Source organism: Carcharodon carcharias, chromosome 8 (assembly GCF_017639515.1).
Source record: "Carcharodon carcharias isolate sCarCar2 chromosome 8, sCarCar2.pri, whole genome shotgun sequence".
Classification (NCBI taxonomy): Eukaryota; Metazoa; Chordata; class Chondrichthyes; order Lamniformes; family Lamnidae; genus Carcharodon; species Carcharodon carcharias.
In genome coordinates, this window is record NC_054474.1 from 135,977,847 (window position 1) to 135,998,785 (window position 20,939).

Genomic DNA, 20,939 nt, shown 5'->3' on the forward strand with positions numbered 1-20,939 from the left:
ATCGGCGGAGAAGAAAAAGGTTGACGTTTCAAGTCCTCATGACCCTTCAACAGAACTGAGTAAAATTAGGAGAGGGGTGTGAGGTATCAGCGTGGTGGGTGAATAGGACTTAGCCCACCAACAAAACGGTGTGTTTCCCAGTAATGTATGGTTAATGAGGCGGGATTGGCATGATACAGCGTGAAAAGCTGGCATTGTGGCCAGCGGGTAAGATGTTCTTTTTCCTGCCCGCCCCCACACTTAGTGCAATCTGGGACGATTCCACCCATGATGTGGAGCCATAGAGACCAGGGTTTCTCTGGTTCAATCTTTGGCCTGTGCTGAGCTAATTGATGTCAACCAGGGCAGCATTAATATCGATTGGCTTCGAGGCTCCAGGACACTGAAGCTGTATGCTCGTGAAAATATAGAGAATTGATGAGCAAAATAAGATTGACTGGTCCATTAAGAGTGTCCCACACTTTTCCAGTTCCACTCTTCCACCCCTCCATTCTGCAGCCATATATTCTCTATGAGGAAAAGGAAAAAATGGAGGGAAAACCCAGGCCAATAAAGGAAACAGTTTACTGGAAAATTCTCTTCCAACCTCAGAACCTTAGACATGAAGAGTGGCCACTTTGGCAAGGTACATTGGAGCTGCCAGTACTGTAATCTTGCCAGAGTCCACACCTTCAGGCAGAGAGGGGGAGCATAAAATAAAGAGAGAAAATATATCATTCCCAATGCTTCATGAGAGGAAAACAAATTCACAATGAGTTACATCTATGATGTCATCTTTGGCAGATGACTGTCTATGTTTTTTGACCTTTACTCTAGGAAAATAAAAGATTGGTTGAAAGGCATCAGATCTTTAAAGTATCTGCAAGGGAAGCCTAAGGTTTCATCGGTCTGGACTGCTGGCCATTTGCATTTGTTTTCAGTTGGTCTGTCAAAACCATTTAGTTGAAAGTGAAGAAAGGTCTGCACTAAAGAAGTCTTAAACTTAAGGATTCAGTAAATTATGTAAGATGCATGAATCAATTTGACTCATGTTAGAGTAATCACTGCCAGCCAGCCACTGCCAATAATCAAAAAAGCTGTTTTTATATTTCAAGGTGCTTTTGTATATTCAAAACGAGTTAAACTTGTTCAGATAGAAAGCCAATAATTAGAAATTGGAAACTACAAGTGCTCGGAATTTCCACAGGAGTTCTCCGGGGTGGAGCTGAGTGAAACTTCTTGGAAATTAGCATGTCAAGAATGTGAAATCAGGAAACGGCTGAAAGCACTGGAGACTGCAAATAGCTGTGGGCCTGACAACTTTCCAGTAGTCATACATACTGGAGACTTGTGCTCCAGAACTAGCTACGCCCCAAGTTGTTCCAGTACAGCCACAATGCTGGCATGTACCAGACATTGTGGAAACTTCCCAAGGATGACCTGTCTATAAAAAGCAGAACAAATTAAATCCAGTCAATTACTACCCCATCAGTCTACTCTTGATCATCAGTAAAGTGATAGAAGGTGTCATCGACAGTGCTGTCAAGCAGCCCTCAAGGAGGAAGAACCTGTTCACTGATACTTAGTTTGAGTTCTGCAATGACCACTCTGCTCCTGGCGCCATTGCAATCTTCATCCAAGCATGGATGAAGAACTCAAGAGGTGAGGTGAGAGTGACTGCCCTTGACATCAAGGCAGCATTTGACTGAGTGTGGCATCAATGAGCCCTGGATAAATTGAAGTCTTTGGGAATCAGGGGGTAAACCTTCCACTGATTGAAGTCATACCCAGCACAAAGGAGGATGGTTGTGGTTATTGGAGGGCGATCATCTCAGTCTCAGGATATCATTGCAGAAGTCCCTGATTATTGTCCTAGGCCCTGCCATCTTAGCTGCTTCATCAATGACTTTCCCTCCTTCATGAGGTAGGGATGTTTGCTAATGACTGCACAATGTTCAGTACCATTCACACCTCCTCAGATACTGAAGCAGTTTGTGTCCATATGCAGAAAGACCTCAACAACATTCAGGCTTGTGCTAATAAGTGGCAAGTAACATTCATGCCACACAAGTGCCAGGCAATGATGATCTCCAACAGGAGAGAATCTAACCATGTCCCCTTGACATCCAATGTCATTACCATCACTGAAATCCCCCAATATTAGTATCTTGGGGGTTACCATTGACCAGAAACTGAACTGGACCAGCCATAGAAATACTGTGACTATAAGAACAGGTCAGAGATTGGGAATTCTGCAACACCCCTCCTGACTTCCCAAAGCCTGTTGACCATCTACAAGGCACAAGTCAGGAGTGTGATGGAATATTCTGCACTTGCCTGGATGAGTGTGGCTTCAACAGCACCTAAGAAGTTCAACACCATCGAGAGTAAAGCAGTCCGTTTGAGCGGCACCCAATTCACCAACTTAAACATTCACTTCCTCCACCACTGACACAGTGGCAGCAGTGTGTACCATCTGCAAGATGCATTGGAGTAACTTACCAAGGCTTCTTTGACAACATCTTCCTTTCCTGAGACCTCTACCACCAAGAAAGACAAGGGCAACAAACTCATAGAGGAACACCACCATCTGGAAGTTCCCCTCCAAGCCACACACCATCCTGACTTGGAACTACTTGGAACTGCTGTTCCTTCATTGTCACAGGGTTCTTGGAACCCCTTTCCTAACAGCACTGGAGGTGTATCTGTACCAGGTGAGCTGCAGCAGTTCAAGGTAGTGGCTCATCATCACCTTCCTGGGGGCAATTAAAGGATGAGTAATAAATGCTGGCCTTGCCAGTGATGCCCAGATTTCCTCGAAAGAATGGTGTAAACGTTTACCCTAATTCTCCAGGATAATCACCAAGCTACTGCTGATGTGATACAGGAGGACATTGAGAGAACTCCACAGAGATTTACCTTCAAGATTTTTTTTTAAATTGAAAGTTTTTTTCTCCTCCTAATTTTCACCTCTTTTCAAGGCATTGAGTGCTTGTTGGCACCTGGCTGTCTGGGCATTAGTTTATCCAAGTGGGCATTATTCATTTGAGGGCCTTGGAGGCAACAGAGCTGAACCTGATCTCCATATTTCTGAACTTTCAATAGGGATCACTGGATAGTGATCAGAAGTGACAATCAGTTCAATTTATTTTAACCTGCCTTAATCTTGTGTGCTGAGGCCAATTGTAGCATCCATAAGATCAGTTGGTTCAGAGCTTCTGGTGTGTGTGGCTCAGTTACTAACGGGACAAATTCCTTCAGCATTCAGGGGAGCCATTCACCAATGCTAAGCCATAATTTTCTGTCAAAATAAGGATGAAGCTAATGGCACTCACTGTTACACACATCAGAAAGCAACTTCAGGTGAGGGCAAATATGTGGTTAAAGGTGAAAATCTGGAAGCTGCGATCTGAGATGCCATGAGCTGCCTGAAAACAGCTTCTCACTGAGTGGGAGGCCATTCAAATACATTGAGAAGCACACAGTTCCTATATTTATGTGGTAGATATAAACTAAGCTTGCCTTTTCAGTCTAAATACAATTTTTAATGGTGCAAAATTTCTAAATTACAACCAAACAACCTTGCTGGCTCTGACGATGAATGATTGTGAGTGTGGAGTTTCATTGCTTCAGCTTTTAATGACTCTGAGTATTTTTTTTTCTTCTTTCTCTTCTCTCTTTTTCCCATTCCAATCTTTCCTCTCCGCTTTTTATTTTGTTCCCTGCACTTGATTTGAGATTGAATTCATATTCCAAAAGACGACTCCTGCTTCAGACTCTGCACTGCTCATGAACAATTCTTTTAGCCAATCAGTTAAGATATGCAGTTCACACAAGTCCTGGGTTTCCTGCAGGGAGCACCACACTATTTCAATTGCTAACTTATAGTAACTTTCAGTGCAAAAACTCATTGAAAGTGTATGAGCACAGGCAAGTCTAACAATAAATTCTGACCCATTATTATTGAGATGATTTGGTTACTGATGGCTTGTCACCCTCTTGAATAGATTAGTAGTGGATGTTGAGGAATGTGGTGCACCACCATAACAACAATAGCAACTACTTTCATTTATGTGGTGCTTTTAACATAACAAAAGTTAAGTTCCACAGCATTTTCAGTAAGAAATGTCATGTCAAGCTTCTGGGAGAAAATATTATTGGTGTAGTTATAGCCATACAATGGTTACAGGACAGCAAAAGGCCATTCAGCCCTTCCTGTCCATGCTGGCTCTCTGCAAGAGCAACTCAACTAGTGCCTCTCCCCTGCCTTTTATCCTTTTCACGGCAAACTCTTTTCTCTTCAGATAAATATTCAACTCTGTTTTGAAGGCCCTTGATTGAATTTAGCTGCACCATACTGTCAGGCAGTGAATTCCAGATCACAACCACTCGCTGCATAAAAAATGTTTTCTTTGTGTGTCTGTTGCTTCTTTAGCCAATCAATCACCTTAATCGGTGCCCTCTGGTTTTCGATCCTGCTGCCAAGGGAACAGTTTCTCCCTATTTACTCTGTCCAGACCCCTCATGATTTTGAGGTGGTCTCCATAAAACCTCTTCTTTACCTTTTCTTCTCCAAGGAGAACAGCCCTAGCTTCTGCAATTTCTCCACGTAACTGCAGTTCCTCAGCCCAGAAACATTCTCATGAATCTTTTCTACACTCTCTCTAATGCCTTCATGTCCTTCCTGAAGTGTGGCATCCAGAACTGGAGGCAATTCAGTTGAGGCATAACCAGTGTTTTATACAGGTTTGTCATAACATCCTTGTTTTTGTATTCTATGCCCCTGTTTAGAAGAACATTGGAACGTAAGAACATAGGAGCAGGAGTAGACTATTCAGCCCTTTGAACATGCTCTGCCATTCAAGTAGATCATGGCTGATCGTCTACCCCAAAGCCATTTTCCTGTGCTATCCCCATATCCCTTGATATTATTAGTATCTAGAAATCTATCAATCTCGGCCTTGAGCGCACACGCACACACACACACACCCCCACCCCCCCACCTGCATCTACCCTTTCTGACCCTTAAGACCTGTGATAGTGTCAATGAGATCACCTCTCATTCTGCTAAACTCTGGAGAGTACGGGCGCAATCTCTCCTCATAGGATAGTAATTAGTCTGGTGAACCTCAGCTGCACTCCCTCTATGGCAAGTATATCCTTGCTTTAGGTAGGGGCCCAAAACTATACACAAATGTAGCATAGGATCCAATATTCTTTATTAACCACTTTCTCAATCTCCCCTGTCAGCTTCAATAATTTGTGTGCATATGCCCCTGGCCCCTTTGCTGCTGCACCGCCTAGTGAAATGAATCACTTCACACTTCTCTGCATGAAATTTTATCCAACACTTATCTACCCATTCCACCAGCCTGTCTGTCCTCTTGAAGTTTATAACTATTCTCCTCACAGTTCACAATACCTCTATGTTTTCTGTCATCCTCACATTTTGAAATTTTACCCTGTACACCCAAATCAAGAGTCTCAGCCATTAAAATATATATATATATATATATATCCATATATGTCAAGAAAAGCAGGGCTCCTAACAGTGATTCCTGGGGAAACCCACTGTCTACCTTTCTCCCATCTGAAAAACAACTGTTTGCCACCGCTCTTTGTCTGCTATCACTCAGCCAATTTCATATCCATGCTGCTACTTGCCCTTTTATTCCACGGGCTCTAACTTTGCTCTCAAGCCTGTTACATGCCACTTTCTCAAATCCTTTTAGAAGTCCATGGGCAACGCATCAATTACCTTATCAACCAAGCTGAAGAAAGTTTGTTTAACACAATTTGCCCTTAACAAACCCATGCTGGCTTTCCTTTATTAATCCACATTTGTCCAAGTGACTGTTAATTTTGCCCTGAATTATAGTTTCTAAACGTTTTCCCACCATCAAGGTTAATTTGACTGGCCTGTGATTGCTGGGATTATTCTTACACCCATTTTTTTGAACAAGGGTGTAACATTTGCAATTCTCCAGGATTCTAGCCAATCTATCTAATATCTCCTCTTTCAGTATGACTTGCGTAGCATCTTCTTCCATGATAAAGACAGATGCAAAGTACTCATTTAGTACCTCAGCCATACCCACTGCCTTTGTGTGTAAATCCACTTTAAATTCACTTAAATTGGTTTTGAAGTGGCTATTGAAACTGTAAAGTTGTGGGATTTAGGGAGAGAGGTTGTCTGCACAAAGCTTCTACCTCAATGAGTTTTACTGAGCACCATTGTGATTTGTAGCCTGCCGACCTACCAGGAGAGTACCGTGCCACCAGGCCACTTAAGCTGAGTAATCTCTTCCCAAGTACATAGTTCAGAACTACATGTTTAGCTCTTCAAACATTGTGATGCGTGTGTTACTTTTGAACAGCTCCTCACCATCAAATAAACTTGAGATCTTCCAGCATATATGCTTCATGCCATTCACAGAAAAAAGCAGCAAACTCTAAAATGTGTATGGTGCCCTTTGGCTTCAAAAAATTCAAAAGAATCAAACTGCTCCCCCGATGCGCAGTGTAATTGGTGGTTACTACTGTGGTTGAGCAGTGTTCAGACAGATGGCATTTTCTAGCTTCTTTTGCAGAATGCAGAATATTTACAGACAGAAGTGAGAGTGACACAAATAAAAAGCAACTATTTGTATCAGTTTCAGCTGGGGAAATTTTATATTTTAACAGTACTGACAATTACTATGAATTTACATTGTTGTTTTGACCCTGTGCCACTAACTGCCTCATTGATGTCCTAACCCTTGCAAATTCTCTTCCATTTTCAAAAAGTCTCTCAAAAGCCCACTCTTATCAGCTGTGGCTCACTTAGTAGCACTTAGGCCTTTGAGTCACAAGGTGATGGGTTCAGGTCCCCTTCCCAGGACCTGAACTGAAAAATCAAGGCTGACACTCTAGTGCAGTCATGAGAGAGTGCTGCACTGTCAGTAATATCGTCTACCAGATGAGATATTAAGCCAAAGAGCTGTTTACCCTTGCAGATGGATGCGAAAAATCTCGTGGCAACATTTCAAAGCAGAGCAGGGCAGTTATCCCTGGTGTCCTGGCCAATGTTTATCTCTCAATCAACATTACAAAAACAGATTATTTGGTCAATATCACATTGCTGTTTGTGGGAGTTTGCTGTGTGCAAATTTGCTGCCACGTTCCCTATATTACAACACTTCAAAAGAATTTAATTGGCTGTAAAGCATTTTGGGACATCCAGTGTTTGTGAAAGGCACTATATAAATGGAAGTACTTTTTCTTTGTCCAAGCCTCCAATCATCTTGTTCACCTCCCTGCCTCATTTTGCTTTGTGTCTGTTTCCCCTTCCTTTTTGAAATACTCTTTTTTATCATGCCAGTGGTGCTATTTAAGTGTATGGAGGGTTTGCCGCATATCTACATGGTGTACAATTATGTGAGTAGACTTTGTAACTGCATATTTCCATTGGTATAGGAAAGCATTTGCAATGTACACATTCCAGTATAAATTTAATTAGCCTCATCAACAATAGTGAAACGTAATCATCAAAAGGGTTTGAGCTTGTTCTCATATTGGTGACAATTATTTTTTGATTTATCAAGAAAAGGATACATTGATAGCACTAAATGAAGTGAGTTAGGAAGAAACTCATATCGAGCATAAACACTGGGATAAAGCTGTTGCATTCAATCGTGTGTTTAAGTAATATGAATGCTGTGTAATAGGAAGTGGTGCAGAAAATTACACTTGCAGTCAAATCCCAGAGATGCCATATGGGGGATTACATTGGTTGATGTGTCCACCAAGTTGACATCTCAAGTTACACCCTTGCAGGTTGCTGTAATGAATTCATTCATGCGGAGCTGTTTTTTTTATCATCTAATGAATCAGTTCTTGGGCATTTAATGCATCCAGCTATCACTTAGGATCAGGAAATTAATCCACAAATCAGCTTGATTGGAATGATTTGACCGAGGGTTAACAGATGAACAGGAGGTTATTGGAATGCACACTTACCTAGGTGGCTGCAGTTTAGAAATTAGACCGATAATTTTGTCAGAACTCATGCCTGCTAATGTTAGTGCACCCTCTACTGGTCTCTGTATGCCACTTCAATTGAAGAAGGGAGATTAGTAATTCTGACACATTAAATATAAAATCATGGACCGTAACATGAAATGTTTCCAGTCCAGTGAAAACCACATATTTTCAACAAAATAGATTGTTGGATTGTACAAATGCTGCAAAATCTTTTCAAAAGTTTGATGCAGTATGTTAGTTTCAGAATAATAATAAGAATTCTGTGCTCATAACAGTATTGGGACCATTCAACCCATCATCCCGTGCAGGAACTTTGAAATAACTATCCAATTGTTCCCAGCTCCCTAGTCATTCCCCATAACATTTCTTCCTTTCAAATTCCTGTACAAATCCGATCCAATTTGTTTGACATTTTGGTACATTAGTTCTGTGTTTTGAAAGCATTTAAAATGCACAATTGAGTGCTTCGTTACCAGTTTGGAGTTTGCCAGCTGCAATTAGGGATGTTTCCATTCAGTGAGTCAATCAGCGAAGATTTCAGGACAAGATCATGCCCAGAATTTTTACCTTGATGGGCGGGCAGCCGAACTCTGCCATCAAAACGGGGTCCACCACCATCTTGAGTGGGCGGGCCTCAATTGGGCCCAGCAGCCTGCCTGACAGGAAGCGCTATGCGCTTCCTGTGCAGGGGGTGGAGGGATTCCCCATCTGTCAAAGTCTGCTTTTTCGCACCTGAGACTAAGTGCTGTCTCAGGGAGTTTACTGACAGCATAAAATTTTTTTAAAATAGAAAAATATTAAAATTATTAACATGTCCCCCTCATGTGACAGTGTCACATGAGATGGGAGATGTTAATAAGAAGCACATAAACTTTGCTGAAGTTTTTCAAAATGGACATGAAACCTCATCCCGCCAGTGGATGAAGTTTCATGTATTATCAGAAGCCCGCTGGGGCTCCTGGCCTACCCGCCAGCCTTAAGGTTGAACGGACAGGGCCTTTAACAAGCTTAATTATCCTGTCAATGGCCTTAATTGACGTTAGCGAGCAGGCCTCACCCCCGAATCGCCGACGGGAAAATTCTGCCCCATGTCTGTACCAATAAGCCTCCTCACCATCAGCCCCGAGAATATAACTTCCAGCAATTACAATATGTTTCTACAACGCATAATCTCCTGCCTCCAAGTAGAATAAAAACCCATAAACTTTGCTGTGATGCCAATTTGCTTTGCCTGAGGTACAATTTACGATTCTTGTGCTACATCACTCGACATCAAAAATTCAGCACCTTCAACTGCAAACTAAGGAAAAACATGGAGCACTATTTATGTTTTCTACCAAAGGCCAATGCTGAGTTGAAAGTGTACCAAATAAGTTTTAGTCCAGAATGAGCAGTTTCTATAACATAGGCTCTGGGCCTTCATTAGCCAAAGGATTGGGAGCCCTTGTGCTGTGCTATCTACCTGCAACTTTTTGACAGCATTTTGCTGCATGCATTCAGCACGCGGAATTCGCTACAAGCTATCAAGCTTGTTTGTACGCCTATCTGTCAGTATTAAAGGTGTATAATCTATTTCTCATTTAAAGTCTGACATTAAATTCAGTGATACTGAGAATAATCCAGATCTCAGAAGTCACCTTGTCCCTTTCAACTCTTCAAATAATGGCATATGGTCACTTTCCCAAAGTTACCAAACCTCAAAATGCACAAGAAGGCATGACTTATACACACACAATATTTTGTAGTACTTTCTGCAGAGTCATGTTACATTTCAAAGTGACAGTACAAAACATGAACTACTTCCATTGGAAAGACAGAAAATGAAATATACATTTTGCATCTGCAATTTCTAATCAATCATTTGTTTTGCTTATCCCACTACAAAATAGCTTCAAACTCTGGGCTGAGTTCTGTTATTTGATTATATGAATGTGGCAAAGTTGATCTAATTTTGTCTTGACTTATCTGTTCTGCTGTGAGATTTCACATATTGAACTCTCTGGTATTTGAAATATGGTTTGCTGTTCAGTTTGTCAGGTGAGAACAGTATAACTTGCATTGGTTTTTGCAGTATGAGGTTTACCAGACTCAACAATGTCCCACAGTAAATATTTCAGCTCTGTTAAAGCTTGCGTTTTATAATTCAGACCAATGACAACAGCTTCGGATTCCACAATTATCCACACATACTACAGTGCTGGCTATGAAAATGATACCTCGGTTTTAAACAACGAGTTGAAAGTGACGAGTTTGGACCATTCACAGAAGGAGGGAATATTAGAAAATGGGTAGATTCGAGATCTTTGTGATGAGGATAAATAGCATCTGTTAGGAGATTGAGAGACACATTAGGTATGACAGTCTACTAATGAAGTGGGACAGACACTGTCTTTTCACCTCACAGACGGGTGGGATGAAAGTCTAGTAACCTTTGAAATGCTTTTACTTTGTACTTCCAATTTCAGGAACCCAGCGTTCCCTTCTCCTATGCAGCACTTCCAATTTCAACAGAGTCACACCATTCTTTGCTGTTCCCCTCAGGCAGCAGTTTCCCGTTTATATTTCTCCCTATGTTTCTCCCCGCTGAAGACAGCCTCCAGCTGTCCATCAGATGCGGGACTGAAATGAAAACTGGTGCATTTGATGGCAGTTCACAAAACTCACTTTCGCAGCTCTCCACTGACTGTGGTAAATTGGCACTGTGTTATTTGCTGGTACACTTGATGATGGAATGACACAGGCACCATCAGCCACTTCTCCTAATGTGAAAGTATCTTTATATTACCGTTATGTGCAATAAATTTTCTGATTGCTTCAACTAGCCATTCTTTTTACTCCCTACCGTTCACGCCATGATGCTGAAACCAACCCTGGCATTATTTGAAGAGAAGCAGCAAGTTCTCTGAGCTTCCAATATTCCTCTCTAAACCCAATACCTTCAAATCCTGATTAACTGCTCGTTGCTGTGTGTGGATTTTGTATTGTGTACCTCACAACATCCACTGGCCTATTATTGAATGCATGTAAATTGTGATTCATAGTGAAGCACTTTGGCACACTTATGAGAGATGTGAAAAAGTGCAAATCCTTGATTCTTTCTGTACCTGGTCTGGGGTACAAGATGCTGATCCGGGTGTGAAGTGTGTGGAAAGTCAATCCCAGCAATTATATCCCTCACTGTAATGAGTACAGGGATAATTAAAGCCTTCTGAATTTAAATATGAAGTCAGTTCCCCTTGTGGCTTCCTTATTAAAAGACCTTTAAATCCTTCCACTGGTCCTACTTGTGTATGGAACTGTCCTGCTTTACAGTTGAGAAGCTTACCCCAAAAGTGTCTGTGTCAGATATATATACATATATAATATAGGAAGCATCAGAACTGTTTATTGAGTCACATCTTGATGTAGTCCAAGCCTGTGAAATTGCACAATATAGAACTGATCCATGTCTGTATCCTAGGCTCCCAAAACAAATAACTGAAATCTATCTCCAATAACTGGGGTAATGGGGGAGGAGGTACATGAGGGAATCAAATCTAATTAAAAAATCTCAACTCCGAACTAATGTAGCGGTAACTGTCAGTTATTTCAATTTGATTACCCACGAAATTGTTAAACCAGTGAAATCCCTTGGGGCTACTTCCACATTCCACCCAAGTATTTTAATACAAACCTACTCCAATGCATTGATGCTTTCACATCAGGATGTCAGCATCTAGTTGCTGATCAATATAGAGCACTGAATGGCACAGTGGACATCTGTGTTAAAAAGAGAAAAATACAACAAAAATATGCGGAAAACGTGAATGATGTGACTCTCAAAAGCTATGTCTAGGGGTTCAATTACCACTGAAAGCAGGCAGGTGTTCTTTATTCCATTCTAAATAAATTATCTTACAAATGTTGAATAATGTACATGAAGGTCTGATGCAGTGTATTGCACCTAAGGGGGGAATTTGAGCTCAGAGGTTGCTTTTCGTCCAAAGAAAATTGCATATTTTATCAATCCATGTACTAATACATTGTTCACTATATCATCAACCCTCTTCCTGTTGCACTTGCTTCTGTGCATAGAGAGTGCAACCTTATTCCAGACGATTGTCGCTTCAGACAGAAAGGGAAGGACAAAGATAAAAGGGACCAAATATTCTTTATGTCCTGCTTTGCTGCCATTTACTGCATTGAAGTGTTCAGCTGTCAGTGTGATTTACATCCAAACTTCTAATCAAAGAACAGAGGAAAGAGAGCCAGAGGCAGTGAGTTAGTTGTGATTGATTGAATCATTTTCACTTTTCAACACCTTACCTTTTCCGTACAGGGTGGTTAATAGCATCCAAATGATGAGCCTTGGGAGATCTCCAGGAATCATTCCTGTAAAAAACATGCACTTGGACCCAAATGTGGTTGGAAGGAACTCTAGTAGCAAAGGGATTTCTGCATTATAACAGAAAATTCTAGAAATACTCAACAGGTCAGGCAATGTCTCCAGAGAGAGAAAAACAAGGTTAACATTTCATGTCAATGGCCTTTCCTCAGAACTGAAAAAAGTTAGTGATATAACAGCTTTTAAACATATGTAGAAACAGAGGAAGGGGAGGGAAGGAAAGGATTAAAGGGAAGGTCTGTGATAGGGTGGAAGGCTGGAGTGGTTAAATGACAATAGGACTGATAGCGCAAGGTAAAATGAGACAAGGAACAAAAGATGGGGCTAGAGTGTCCTCCTCAGGGAAGGTATGTCCTACTCATAACTTTAAATATGGACTCTGTTCATATAGGAGTTTCTGGAACTGCCTTTTATTTAAAATGGCCAGTGATGAACTGCTAAGATGGTCGCCAAAATGTCAGGTGACTTTTACCAATTCAACAGATTGTCGAGCTTGTGGAAAGTTACATTTGAATCACCCTGGTTGGGGGATCTCCCACTGGAATGGACATACCATGACAAATGTTATCTTTGGAATTTGCACCTGCCATTGTTCAAACCATACTCCAAACACAAAGTCAGTGTACTCCTAGACTCTGTGGCTAGCATTTTATGCCCCCCGCCCATCCCCATTGGATTCTAAGATGGGAGGGTGGGGGTGGTGGGAAGCAGTGTGAAATTGCATGGACAGAATTCCCTCTGGGTTCCCGCCCACCCCAACCTGGTAGTGATTTTACACTGGAGCAGGCAGGACCTTGGGCAGGAGCCAGCCCTTGCCCCAATTAAGGCCTTTAAATGGTCACTTAAGGGTCTTTTCCCACCCAGCCTCAATTTTTAGGCTGGCGGATGGATGACAGCTGAGGGGGAAAATGCAAAAATAAAGTAAGTTCAATCTTAGGCATGAAGGGTGGGGGCATCTCCATCAGAAGCCCCCTTCTGACTGGGGGTGCCCTCCCTATAAAGCCTGGTGACCTCTGGACCTCTCTCCTGTCCCCTGGCCTATCCTCCAAGAACCCAATCGCCCCCTTCATGACCCCCAGGCCTTGCCTACTCTGCCCACCATGAAACCCCTGCCACTTAGCTGTCCTCCAATTCCCGGGACTTAGTGCCAGGCAGCTCCCTGCAATGCCTCTTCCAGACACTGCAGCGCTGTTCCTGGAGGAGCTGGAGAGTTGCCGGCCAATCAGTTGACTGGCAGCTCTCCAAGGCGAGACTCCCTCCTGAGGAGGGGCAGAAGTCCTGCCTTCTGGCCATCAATGCTTGTTTGAGCATAGTCAGGGCTGCTAGAGTTGGAGGGCAAGTGTTCCGGCCATCCTGAAAATTCAGCCCCATTTTGCCAGGTTTGCACCTTAACAAAAGAAAGCTGACAAGACCAGTCATCCACAAGTTTGAGTGTGAAAGATCACCATCTATCCCCCATTGTATACTGATAGCTTTAGACTTCCAAATCATTTGGGTGGACAATGCCAGTATTGGTCATGTGATCAAATCGGCTTGAGATAACACATTTTATCTAAAGATTCGGAGAGACCAGAGCAGAAGAACACTGCAAGCAGCAGCTGCAAAAGGTTGTGACAGTTTTACCTTTTAAGAATGATGGAATGGGGCCAGGGGTACGTTGGGGCGGGGTGGGGTGTGTACTGTAAGTCTTGAAAAGCCTCCCAGTCTGATTCAAAGATCCAAGTCCATCTGTAAAGAAATTGGTTCTCCTAATAAGGAAGCCACAAGGGATTGACTTCATGATCTGCTGAAAAGCCATCTCTTCGAAGAAATCCTGATATTCGGCTCCAATTATTTGACCTCATCCACGCTGCAAGTCAAGAGTTGAAAAAGACTGTTCCTTACCGGACCTGCACCAACTGATCTCCTACAACAACCTAAACACATGAATTGTTAACTATTTTTTAGTTTAACACTTGTGGAAATGCACTATCTTCTTTAATTCTATCTTAAATGTGTGAATTATGTGGGGTTTAAACATCTTCGGGGTGAGCGTGTGAATAAATAATCTTTATTATTAAATCCATGAAAGTCTGCTGCTTTAAATTGGCCACACGCTGAAGAGGGCTTAGAAACACACATATCTACCTTTCCAAAACAAACCACACTGATTGAGGGCAGTAAGGGAAAGGAATTTGGGCATTTCAGTTTTTTTCTCCTCCCCTGACCTTAAGAAGAGGAACAGCAATAGCAATTTATATTTATGTAATGTTTTTCATCTAATAAAATGTCCCAAACCATTTCACAGGAGCGTTATAAAATAAAATTTGACACCATGCCACCTAAAGAAAGAATAGCAGGTGACCAAAAGCTTGATAAAAGTGGTAGGTTTTAAGGAGTATCTTAAAGGAGGAAAGAGAGGGAAAGAGGTTTAGGGAGGAAATTCGAGAGCATGGGGCCTTGGCAAGTGAAGGCATCAGCATCAATGATGGAGGAATTAAAATCAGGAATGTTCAAGAGGTGAGAATTAAAGACATGCAGATACCTATGATGTTTTCTTTTTATTAATTCATGGGATGTGGACATCGCTAGGCCAGCATTTGTTGCCCATTCCTAACTGCCCTTGAGAAGGTGGTGGTGAGCTACCTTCTTTAACCTCTGCAGTCCAAGAGGTGTAGGTAGGCCCATGGTGCTGTTACGGAGGGAGTTCCAGGATTTTGACCCAGGAACAGTGATATAGTTCCAATTCAGGATGGTGTGTGGCTTGGAGGGGAACTTGCAGGTGGTGGTGTTCCCTTGCATCTGCTCCCTTGCCCTACTAAGTGGTACAGGTCACAGGTTTAGAAGAGGGATTTAAAAACCGGGGTGAGAACTTTAAAAATGAGGTGTTGCTTAACCAGGAGGCAATGTAGTCAGTGAGCACAGGATGATGAGTAAATGGAACTCGATGCGAGTTTTGGGTGAACTCGAGGTTACTGAGGGTAGAACATGGGAGTGGCCGGTGAGAGTGGGTTTTATTCTTCACTCATCTTACTTTAATTAGCTAATTCTAAAACGCTCTATGCCCTCTTGAACTGAAGAATCACTGACGGGAATAACACAATATGTTAAAGTTTCCTTAAATACATGGAAGGGAAATAAATTACGGAGCTATGTTTAAAGACCAGAGGAATGGAATTAACTGGACAACCTTTGCCACAGACACGACGAGCAGATTGGCTTCCTTCTGTGCTGTATCATTCTAGGATTCTATGCCACAAGAAAATAGTTTGGTTCTGTAAACTGTTACTCTGTATTGCAAGACATGCAATCGCAAGGAGAGTTTGTAAGTGTTTAGTTCTGGATTCTGTACTAATATCCATCTTGAAGCTGCTAAATTGAGCTGCGTATGATTATCATGGCAATGTTTGCCCCTATGGCTTTTAGAAGTATTACCTTTTTATGTAATTTATCTTCTTGTAAACTATCCCTCATCTTCAGAATGCCTGGCCATAGTGGCCTCTGCAGCTGAGACAGCAAGTGGATGGACTGTTGCCAGATTTCAGTGATCCAGATAGTGATAACAACAACCAACTGTGGGAGTTACTCTGATTTTTCTTCTTTATGTTGGGAAATGCTGCAGCCTGTGATAGAAACCTCTCTTCTTAGCATGGCTGAAATTGGACATTTTGGCCCAGATTTTCGCTCCCGGGTCGGGAGTGCAGAGACGGGACATTTCCTGGCTCCGCCCATCCGACCTAGGAAAAAGGTCCAGAAATTGGAGCTTGCGTCCCGACAGGGTGGGTTGGATTACAAGTTTGGACCACCGCCCCCAGGACAAGTGCGGGGGATGCTGGGTGCAGACACAGGCTGGGCAAAAGGCCTGCCTCGATGCCCTTGGGTGAATTTATTTTAAAAATGAACGAAACAAAAAACAGCCCTCTAGCCCTCACCCCTCACACACTCCCCATGATCCATCCATGCCATCCCACACACACACCCCCCAACCCCCCAGCCCATCCCTGATGGTCCCTCATGCTCCTGTGCCACCCTAGACCTTTCTACCCATCTGTGCAAAAACTCAGGCCTCAGATTTTCAGTCCTTCACTGGGGCTATCAGTGATGTAGAGGATCACACCCCTGTCCTGCTTTCCACCTAGGACTCTAATTTTAGATTTCCAATTGTTGCTGCAGTCTGGACTCTCTCCAGATGTTACCCATTGTCTTTGCAATGGTCAAGTCCATAGGCAAACTCTCAACTCCTCCGTACCAAAATGTAGGCTTAGTTGCGGAGTACCTAAGTTAGGCTTCCCCAATTTCTTACTCTAATCAACAGCTTGGCAGAAATGCCTAGAAACTGAGTGTTAAGACCATGGGCAGAATCGTCTCAGATTTGCATTAAGTGTGGTAGTGGCCAGCCGCGGTGGTGGGTTTTCATGCCCTGTCGTCCCAAACCCGCCGCATTACTTATGCATTCCTGGGAGACATGCCGTTTCCATGGCAGGCGGGCTCTCATTCACCCGCCACACCATCACCTTGTCGCTTTAGCATGCCGGGCGCCGTAATTAAAGTCTAGCTGCATGCACACATCTCAGTGCTTCCAGCCTACAACTGCTGCAGGGAAGATGTTCACGAAAGGCAAAAAGACTGCAGCCCCCAGGTTTAGTGACGCATCACTGGAATGGCATTTGGATGCCATGGGGGCCCACCACAATGTCTTTTCCCCCCGCTCTGGACACAGGATGGGCGGTGGCATCACCAATCCAGCATGATAGGTGACAGCAGCAGTGGCCAGTACCAGTGCTGCACAGACGAGGTTGGCCATCCAGTGCAGATAGAGGATGAAAGATCTCATCCGTGCAGCCAAGGTATGGCAACCATCTGATCACTCTAAGCTCACACATTCAAGCCCATCGCACATTTACTGGCATCTCACTCACTGTCAGCTCAAGGGACATCATCATCCATTCTCAAACACATATCCTCGCATGTCCATCTGGCCTCATCTCCTCTGGAGACTGCCCCCTCAGCCCTCACCACCTTGAAGCCACTTTCACAGATCAACATGTGTCCCCACACACACCCTGGTGTACCTTCCTTCCCCAGTCTGGCTCTCATCCTGCAATCTCTTTCCTAGCCTGAGGCCTCTTCTCCCCCCTCCTTGCCCTACAGCTGTTGAAAAACCACCCACATAACGGCTGATCTGGTAGGCAGAGACCTACCCGTGAGCTGCCCTAAAAGTGATGTGGTGCTGTCTGTGAAGCCTGGCACTGATGACTGCAAGTGCTGATTGAAGCAAGGTAGGCAAACAAACCTTGAAGTCCCGAGCAAAGTGCAGCACGCCCAGTATACGTTGCTTATGTGCTGTTGTGAAACACGTCGGCGTGTTTTCCCACCGAGGCGGGCAGATGGTTCAGCCGGTGAGGGGGGATGAGTTTGGCAGGCTGGCCTTATACTGATATGCTGATGTATTACAGTGAGGTTCTTGACGTCCGATAACGGGAAACATGACCTGCAATTGGCGGGCTGAGCGGATGATAGCAAACTGGTTTCATGCCGTCATGAAACCAATCATGCCATATTGTCCGCTCATGCTACCAAACACACCCAACACGGATGGGCATGAAAAATCCCAGCCCATTTCTCTGCTGCACTGCAATATGGCAGGAAATCAGAAGAATTCCAGACGCATATTTGCACGATGAACAGAAATCCTATTTTAACCATTGGTTCCAACACTGTAAGCAGCTTGGGTTATTCCTTCTCCAAAACTGCAAAGTACCACAGTGCTGGGCCACATGATTTAAACTGTAGGCTACAAATTCATTTTTAAAAAAGTCATAAGCAAAAATCGCAGAATTAGGACTCTCTCCTCTGGGTCACAAGGTTCCTCGCTTAAAGTCCCACTCTAGAACTTGAGCACAAACATCAAGGCTGACACTCCATTACAATACTAAGTGAATGCAGTACTAAGAGAGTGCTTCACTGTTGGAGGAGCTCACTTTCAGATAATGCATTAAACCAAGTCAACGTACTCAACTGGATGTAAAAGATCCCATGGCACTATTTCAAAGAAGAGCAGGGGTGTAATATCTGATGTCCTCACCAATATTTATCCCTCACTTCAAATATAAACAAAATAGAGTATCTGATCATTATCACATTGCTATCTGTGGGAGATTACTGTGTACAAATTGGCTCTTAATGACTGCACTTCAAAGAAAAATATTTTTTTGACTGTAAAGCTCTTTGAGATATCCAATGGTTGTAAAAAGTGCTATATAATTGCAGGTTTCCTTTTCTTTCTCCTTCTTTCTTAATGAAATACAGTGACAGAAAACTCATTCACTATTAACTTGAAGAAATTCAAGAGCTAAATAAAGTCATGAAGTCTCATCAGTAACTTTGGAGCATAGATCCATAATGATAAATGCTACACAAGAACAAAACCCCACAGCCCATATTGCTACCCAGCATGAAGGGAACTGGGCAGCCAGTGATGCCACTCCCAGTATTGTTTGTTTGATCCAAGTTAGTGGAAAGGAATGTGGATAGAGATTGTTCACAATCGATCAAGGTTAACTGGATTGAAACACCTCTAGAAATAAATGACCTTCCAACTCAGCTTTTCACAAGCAATTGGTCAGACTCTAGGACACTAAATTCAAACCTTGTCTCCAAGTCTGTTAAACCATACCCGTTGTTTAAATAAATATATTAGATAACGACACTTTTTTTTCCAATAGTAATCTTGCATACTTGGGGATATAAACCATTTATCCTGATAGGAGATGCAATGCATATACAAATCATTGGATAAGGGTTTCACCAGCAGCCCTCAGTACAGAGAAACAAAATCAACACTTTATCCCATGCATCCTTTAGAAATCCTTATTACGATCTGAAGTAAAATTGCTTTCTCACCATTCAACTGTTACTTTTATATCACCTCACCCTTGACAACGACATTACCATCACTGTTTCTCGCAACATCAAAATTCTGGTCAGCACCATTGGTCAGAAACTTAACTGGACCAGCCACACAAATACTGAAGCTAAAAGAACAAGTCAGAGACTGGGAATTCTGTGGTGAGTAACTGACTTCCTGATTCCCTTTTCCACTATGTACAAAGCAAATGTCAGGAATGTGATGAAATACTCTGTGGTTGGCTGGATGAGTGCAGCTCCAACAACATTCAAGAAGTTCTAAATCATCCAGAACAAAGCAGCCCACTTCATTGACACCCATCCATCACCTTAAACATTAATCCCTTCACCACTGGCACACAGTGACTGAAGTGTGTACCATCAACAAGGTGCACTGCAGCAACTCTTAAGGTTTCTTTGACTTCCAAATCTGGAACCTCTGCTATTTAGAAGAACAAAGGCTGCAGGCACTTGGGAACACCATCACCTTCAAGTTCCCCTCCAAGTTACACACCACATTTTATCTCCGTTTTACATTGTCTCTAGGTTAAGGTCTTGGAACGTCCTTCCTAACAGCACTGTATTGTACCTATACCACAAGGACTGCAGCAGTTAAAGAAGATGGTTCACCACCATTTCTCAAGGGCAGTTAGGGGTGGATATTAAATGCTAGCCTTGCCAATGACGCCCACATCCCAGAAATGATTTTTTTTAAAAAGCCTGGCCTTATAAATTAAAACTGTTTCCAAAGCTTTGTAGTTAGAAGTTCAGTAGTTTTTAGGACAAGGACTGATTTTAACTTGGCAGAAACCTCCAAGTGTGGGTTGGAAACTCATTAAGCACACAGCCAAGGTGTTCCTTTCCATTGAAATCAGTGGAAAAGACAATTGGGCTGGTTTATAATGGGTGGTTGATCCGCTCCCACCAGTTTCCTACCTAATGGTGAAATGTAAAATCTATGCCTTGAATTTTGTAAAAGCAATTGATTTTTGTCAAGGGCACAGAATATAGAGCTGTAAAGCCCAAATCGTTCAAAAGAAGAATAAATGAGGCTGTCCTGTAGTTGGATTTCTGGCCTCTACTTTGTTGGCTAATCTCGACTCGGCAGCAAGAGTGGGCGCTACAATTGTCCTCAAACCTGATGAGCTCGAGAGGGGGAACATGAGCCAAGGGCCCTACTCTTCATTGCTATTCAGTGATCCCTGTTCGAAGTGTTCATAACGAGTGAGGAGAAAACTTAGATCTGGTGGCCACATTGCTGAACAACCAGATGATTCTAGATTCTTTACTGCTTAAGCCCTTACCTGAAGTTTGACTACTTGGTTGAGGTTTGCAAAGAATGCTCAGCATTCTTGAAGTCATCATCAATCATCCCCTACAGAATGAGAAAGGAGAAAATGGAGGATAATTTTTATTTTGGAAAATTACTTGGAGAATCAAATACCGGTAATAAACTTAAAGGCTTGTGAATAGTGAAAGGTATTCCAACTATATTTATGCGGTTCCATTGATTATAACCTGATTGCATGCAAACATAAGGGAACATTAAGGCTCCTTCACTGCAGAAGGACATTCTAAAGTAGCCAGGGTTCAATACAGTGAGAGGCAGAGTTCAGTCTGGTAGAACAATGGGGGCCTCTCACTTTGATCGTATGTTGTAAATCAAATT

At 42.7% G+C, this 20,939-nt stretch overlaps 1 protein-coding gene and 1 long non-coding RNA gene across 5 annotated transcripts in view; one reads left to right on the forward strand and one right to left on the reverse strand.

The window, feature by feature from the left end:
• Positions 1-20,939, forward strand: part of LOC121280872 (astrotactin-2-like) — a 1,734,361-nt gene that overhangs the window by 995,216 nt on the left and 718,206 nt on the right. The window lies entirely within an intron of this gene.
• The window catches only part of LOC121280874, a 51,298-nt gene that overhangs the window by 19,646 nt on the left and 10,713 nt on the right, over positions 1-20,939 (reverse strand). The window contains exons 2-3 of one of the 2 annotated variants that reach the window (XR_005943740.1): positions 20,575-20,645; positions 13,791-14,301 (exon numbers count right to left, since the gene is read on the reverse strand). This is a non-coding gene — a long non-coding RNA (uncharacterized LOC121280874). Of the gene's footprint in view, positions 1-13,790; positions 14,302-20,574; positions 20,646-20,939 lie in introns of those variants that run through there. The other variant, XR_005943739.1, reaches the window with a different exon arrangement.